This window comes from Canis lupus, chromosome 25 (genome assembly GCF_003254725.2).
Source record: "Canis lupus dingo isolate Sandy chromosome 25, ASM325472v2, whole genome shotgun sequence".
NCBI lineage: Eukaryota > Metazoa > Chordata > Mammalia > Carnivora > Canidae > Canis > Canis lupus.
Window position 1 is genome coordinate 24,863,964 of NC_064267.1, and position 7,402 is coordinate 24,871,365.

Here is a 7,402-nt window from a genome sequence, read left to right on the forward strand (position 1 = left end):
AAAGACAACATTGCTCCTGGTGTAAAAATATATTAGTTTACAAACAATGGGAGCTACTTGCTATTTGCAGATGAGATGAGGAAAGGTTTGCTATCACTTTGTACTCACTAAGAGCATCTTTGAGTTCCCGTAGCTTGATGTTAAATTGTTTAGTCAATTACTTCATTAAAGCACAAAACTCAATTCAATAGCTTAAAAACTGAATGTAGTTTCGACTGGTAAATGTGCTTTCACAGAGAGAAAGAATCATGTGACTTGTTTCAGAGAAATGAAATTAAAAAGTTAAGTCAAGAGATTATTTTAAGTACCAATAAAACAAGTTGGAACCCTTTCCGATTAATATCTAACAAAACCAAATCAACTAATAATTCTTAAGCAGCATTTTTATCTCATCATTGGGTATTTGACATTCCTTGATTACTTCCACAGATTCATTTTACATGAGATGCAGAAAACCCCATCTGCAAAGCCAGAAGCAGAGTGACTTCTTCAATGTAATTTTCATTGTCATTGAAAGTGACAGATTTTTGACAAAACTCAGCATTCGCTCTGAACTATTATAGCAGTTCATTTTCCAACAGCAAGTAATTCCAACTCGACACAGTGCTTGATGTAGACATCCAGTTCATGTGCTAAATCTCGTAAACCCCTAACTGTTCAATTTACTTCATATGGGGAAAACTGGGTCAACCTGGAACAATTTCGTACAGAAAAGAAACAGAGCTGCTACAACACTTTGAACTCCAGGTAAGTGAAAGACATAAAGTTGATGTGTTTCTGATGTTCCATTTCAAGATAATAACAATGGATCTATTCTTAAAGAAATACATAAAACTAAAGCTTTTTGAGTCAGATCATCTACCAAAAGGCTACATTTGGAGACCAGTTGCTCAGGGTGCCGAGGTGCTGCCCATGTATCTCAATCTGCTGGAATGGCGCACTAGAGGCCATATAACACGATGCTTTTTTTCCCTGCAGGCTCTGAAGGATCCTCTTCATTCCCATGTCAAAGGTGCAAGAACCACATCCTACTACACATTTCTTCACTTGAACTCCTTGGCTTCTCCCCAGGGCCAGAAATCATTAACCAGTTACTATAGATTTGCCTTCGGTGAGCATATCCAAATGTTTGTCCCCAATTTTGCCTATCATGTTGGTGTTTGCATTATGATTATTCAGGGGCAGGAGATTAATCAGCCTTTCTGTACTTTAAAAAATAGAGGGAGGGATTAGGTTGACTAAAATTGTGTGGAAGGAAAAGGTGTAGCAGTTTGCCTTCTACCAGAGGAGGCCTAGGAAGGAGAATTTAGTTTTATATCATGTTGTCTTTTCCAGTATTGAAAAGAGGTAATCAGACTCAGTGATAAATTCAACATCAGAATTATGTTCTGATTTGCTACTTCCCAGCTGTCCTCTCAGAGGGGTTCCCTGAACACCTAGGGAAGGGCTGGCTGAGCCTCCTGGGAAGGCAGTGATGTTTGGAGGGTGAGCTCTCCTTGTGAGAGGTTGTGTGTGTGCTGTGTGTGGTTTCATCACCTCTCTGCAATCCTTGCAATTTAGCTCAGAAAATTAGGTAGACCAGAGAGCTGCTTGGGATCTTGTTTGTAGGGGATATCACAGTGCATCTGACTGGCCAAGGTGTTGTCAGGTGCCTGTGGAATCATGGAGAAAGTACGTTGCCTTCTCTGAAGGGATTTAATAACCACACTCTCCCTCATGGGACCAACTACTTTGAATGAATATTAGGATAAATTACAGAGGGAAACTGAGGAACTTAATCCAATATTGGTAATTTTTCACTCATTATTTCACAAATATTTTTGAGAAAAGTATATATTGTGCTAAATATTACAGTCTAATTGAGAAAGATGTCTAGACCTATTAAGGTCACTGAAAAGTATAAATTCTGAAATAGAAGGTTTTAAGCCCACTTGGGGGGAGAAAGGCATAAAAGATAATCAAAGCCAAAGAATGTTCTAGTTAACTGATGATATAATATTTCTAACACTTCCTGTTTTTCTCTTACCTTTTCCCAGCCAGAGAGAGAGAGAGAGAGAGAGAGAGAGAGAAGATAAATAGAAATAGCATCAGATACACTATGAGTGGTTAGATATTTATAGCTAATTATATTAGCTATAAATACAGATATTTATATTAAACCCACTTTTTTCTTTCTTTCTTTCTTTCTCTTTCTTTCTTTCTTTCTTTCTTTCTTTCTTTCTTTCTTTCTTCTTTCTTTTCTTTCTTTCTTTCTTTCTTTCTTTTTCTTCTTTCTTTCTTCTTTCTTCTTTCTTTCTCTTTCTCTTTCTTTCTTTCTTCTTTCTTCTGTTCAATGAAATGGCTTTATTTGACTAACATCTCAGGATAGGTGGAGGGAGGGGCCATTAGATGCCTCTAGGCTCCTGATAAAAGGATCTGAGTAGGTAGCCTTGGAGAAAGGAACTCCTCAGAATGTCCCAAAAAAACAGTAAAGGGAAAATGGGATTTTCCAGCTTCTTTATGTAAAACTACATTTCCTAGCATTTTGCTAAAGGTTAATCCTGAGTGATGATGCTTCAAAATAATTTGCTTAAATGTTTTCATCTTGTTTTAATCCTGTAGTAGCTTAAGATATCAATAAATCCAGCTTTATTCTAAAGTCTGTATAAGGCAGCTTTACCCAATTCTTCACAGAATGGTAAAATTAGCATAAGGAAATTTAAAAGTCCTTATTTAATATGGTAACTGGTTCTTTTTTTATTTTTATTTTTTTTAAATTTATTTATGATAGTCACACACAGAGAGAGAGGCAGAGACACAGGCAGAGGGAGGAGCAGGCTCCATGCACCAGGAGCCCGACGTGGGATTTGATCCCAGGTCTGCAGGATCACACCCTGGGCCAAAGGCAGGCACCAAACCGCTGCGCCACCCAGGGATCCCCTGGTGACTGGTTCTTAATCTTGGGGATAGCAAAGGAGAAGTTCACAAATTAGTATTGGTCTTGGAAGAGCTTATTGTCCTGTCAGAGACAAAAGGCTAACAAATACTACAAAATAGTATATAGTCAAGTTTCAAAACGTGTGTATTATAGACATTCAAAAAATTGCGTTTTGGTTGCCATATAAAAAAGCATCATGAAACGTGTGAATAGGAGCCACTAGAACTGAATAGTTTTATAGGCCTCCTCACTCCAGTCATGTCGGGAAATTTTCCTAATATTGCCTTAGAGCCTTCATCTATCAAGTGGGGAGAAAAATGCCTCACTTGTTTGTGAAGGAGATCAGGATATCTTTGTTACCCCCCAAATATGCCACTGTGGCACACTGATTATTGTGAACTGAAGGCAATTAAGAATAAGGACTGTAATTAGAGCCCTCTGCCCTTCCTGAGAAGCAGGACATACATTTTCCCCTCCTGTACCGTGGTGAGGATAGCAACCCTTAGATAGCCAGAGATAGAGAGCTGCACCAAGACCAGACTATGTACCCAAACCTGACTAAAATATCCTTTCAGTTCCACTAGTTGCCCCCATAAATTTTCTAGTCACTTCCACATGGTTTTTCTGCCCTAGAAGCCCAGCCTCCTTTTACTTTTTTTTTTTTTTAATATTTGTATTTATTTATTCATGAGAGACACAGAGAGACTGGCAGAGGATAGGCAGAGGGAGAAGCAGGCTCCATGCAAGGAGCCCAATGTGGTACTCGATTCAGGGAGTCCAGGATCATACTTTGTGCCGAAGGCAGATGCTCAACCACTGAGCCACCCAAGTGTCCCCCAACCTCCCTTTCCTTTATCTGATCACTTCTCCACAATTTATTGGCCCTTGTTAAATTAATATATATAAGCCCTGGAGTCTAACTACTTCTTTGGGTTTCTCACTTCTTTCCTGTGAAGCCCCCATGCATGTAAAATATATTAACATCAATAAAAATCATAAGCTTTTTTTTCTTATCTGTCTTTTGTCCATGTAACTCACAGGTTCCTGGCCATATTGCCTCAGAGAGTAGTGGAAATGTTCTTCTTCCCCTGCATTTGCTGAGGACTTAATGAGGTTAACTTTTGAGAAGTCGTTGGTTCCATCTTAATCATTTTCAACATGATCACATCAAATTAGTCTTTTTTTTTAAAGATTTTACTTATTCATTTATTTATGAGAGACAGAGAGAGAGAGAGAGAGAGAGAGAGAGAGGCAGAGACACAGGCAGAGGGAGAAGCAGGCTCCATGCAGGAAGCCTGAGGTGGGACTTGATCCCAGGTCTCCAGGATCACACCCTGGACTGAAGATGGCACTAAACTGCTGAGCCACCCGGGCTGCCCCAAATTTGTCTTATTCAAATACAGATATTAATTGTAATACAGTTTGAGAATATTATCCTAACATTTGGTCAAGAATTCTTCTCTGTGAACGGTTTCTGTTCAGAAAATGTGTCCATAAATGCTGGGAGGGTATCAGATGGTCACTTCAGAAGAAGGGGGAAGCTGCTATGCACAAAATAAGGAGAGGAATGTGTTGTTTTGCTACTGAGAGGGGTGAGGGATGGGGTTGGAGGAGAAATATGGAGTAAAAGAGGTGGGGACAAGAGAAAAGACAAGCCAGCAAAACAGAAAAGCAGAGAAAAAGAGCCAAGAAAGAAACTTCTGATAAGTGGTAAAAATGGACCTAGGGGAGAGGGCAGTATAATAATTTATATGTTTTCACCCTTCATCCCTCCAGTCATCAATAAAATCAGGTATGCTTACAAAGGCTTTGGTTTGATTTTTGAGGAACACAATAAAGGAGCTGTTCTACATCCAGGTGGATGTGAGGAAGTGCTTAGATAGCATGTGTGGGACAAGAACCCAAGAAGCAGAGGAAGTCATGAGGTAGTAAGCTGTCCAGAAAGTATCCAGCAATCATGGAATGTCTTTGGATTTTCATAACAAATGGAAACATGGAGTTCAATCTAATTTCATCTAAATTACCAAGTGTTAGGTATAAAGCATGTGATTTACACCAATTTGCAAAGACACAGGCAAGAGTTCATATTGTTTCAAAATTCACTCTATTTGTGGGTGGTTATTTTTAACATGTAATCAAATTCTTCGGTTTAATCCTTCAGTTTAAACCAATAATTTCCTCGATCTTCTTTGTTTATCATACTGAGTCCTGCCTTTTCCTAAATCAAGTATATCTCTGTGCCTCTATACTCTATTAGTCCTCATCTACCAGAAATCATGATGACATAAGATTCTTTCTTTAAATGGAGATGCCTTATCAAACTGTTTTCAACTATTCTTCTCCCACAGGTATTTTCAAAGTAGTTGTGTTCTTTGCAACTTTGACTACAGAGTCAAGGGTAATTTCTAAAAATTTGATTCGGAGGAAAAGTCTTTTCCTGCATCCAGTGACATTATGTCTTTCATTTCGGCTACTCCCTCCATTCTTCCCTGAGATCTCCCTACTAAGTTATGCTCCAGGTTTCTGATTCCTTCTTTGGTAGTCTCTGTAACTAATATTGGAGGTGTGGGAGAAGCTCACCTTCAGAGTAAATCCAGACCAAGCCAGCTGTGACAGTGTAAACCTTCCTGACAGAAGCGACTTTTACCTGTGTGTTGTCATGTGATGACATTGCAGTAAAATGTTACACAACCTCAGTATCATCTGAAGGCTCCCTGACACTCTCAGAAGATGCTTTACTGGAGACAGACGGCATATCTTGGCTGATTCACACTCATATTAGATGGGTTTCAGGCACGGAGGAGTCATTATAAAGCAAATATTAGAGTAAAAATATTTGAGCAGTTGCTCTTAAACACTATAAGATTGCAGCCTATACAATAGATCCTTCCATGTTGGTAAAATGATACAACTGACTTCCTGTCAGCACCAATTCTGTCTGAGATTCCAGGTTAGTTTTTGTGGTGTCTCGCATCAGATCAGTAAAGTTTTCAATGTGGTGTGAAGGAGAAGTCCAGGATTTTCCATTCTATGAAAATGCAGCATTTTCAAATAGAGGTACGGACAGACAGGAAAATGGTTTTGTGCTCATGTTCCTAAGGAATCTCTCCTACCGTATCCTTATACAAATTGTTAATCAATTTGGCAATTAGATTGAGTAAGATGTGAGAATGTTACTTGGAGTATATTTGTTCTTTACTTAAAAATAAAAGTCTACCTTACATTGTACATGGACTCCCAAGATCTATATTAAAGAAAATCCTTCAAACTTCCAAGAATTCCTCAATATCATTAATTTGTTCCTTTATGTGTATGTCAAATAAAAGGGAATTTATTTTGGCATATTACTTAGACACTAGGGTGGTATCCTTTTTTTATTTTTTTCTTTTTTTAAAAAGATTATTTTATTTTTTCAGGAGAGACAGAGAGGCAGAGACATAGGCAGAGGGAGAAGCAAGGTCCCTGCAGGGAGCCCAGTGTGGATATGATTCCGGAAATCCAGGATCACGCCCTGAGCCAAAGGCAGATGCTCAACCACTTCGCCACCCAGGTGTCCCACTAGGGTTATATTCTTTTTTTTTTTTAATTTTTTTTATTTATTTATTTATTTATGATAGTCACAGAGAGAGAGAGAGGCAGAGACATAGGCAGAGGGAGAAGCAGGCACCATGCATCGGGAGCCCGACGCGGGACTTGATCCCGGGTCTCCAGGATCGCGCCCTGGGCCAAAGGCAGGAGCTAAACCGCTGCGCCACCCGGGGTTCCCCCACTAGGGTTATATTCTTAAATAGAGCATATTTTATTCCAAAGCCATCATAATGATTGAACTTTTAAATTTTTAAATCTGCAAGAATTATTTAAAATCTACATTATTTTTATCGGAAAAATTTTTTTGTAAGTAAACCTTTAAGGAAATTCATTGTTTTTTTTTCTCAAAATTAAAAAAAATGATTTTATTTATTTATTTGAGACAGAGAGAGGGTATGAGCAAAGCGTAGGGGTGGGGCAGAGGCAAGGGAGAAGCAGACTGCTGAGCAGGGAGCCCAAAGCCAGGTTGAGTCTGAGATCATAACCTGAACCAAAGGTGGGAACTTTATTTATCGACTGGAGCCAATCAGTCTCCCCCTATCTCGTGATTTAGGCATCTCACAAATCACAAATAAATGTGGACTAATTACTGGAGACAGAATTTCCTTTCCTTTTATTATAGGCACATTTCTTTGTAACCCATGTGCTCACTCCAATTTTATAGAAACTTAATTTAGCCCTTCAATTAATTATATTTATGAATTTTAACAGTTTCTGCTGTATGATAAATATACTAATTTTCTGTGGCTAGAATTCCATAGTTCCATGACCACTGTGTAGATAACATGAATTTGCTAGCTCTTTTCTATTTTGTTTCTATCCTCTCACTGTGGTGAGAATAACCCATTGAACTAGAAATTAAAAAAAAAAATCATAGTAAATATCTTATTGTAAGTA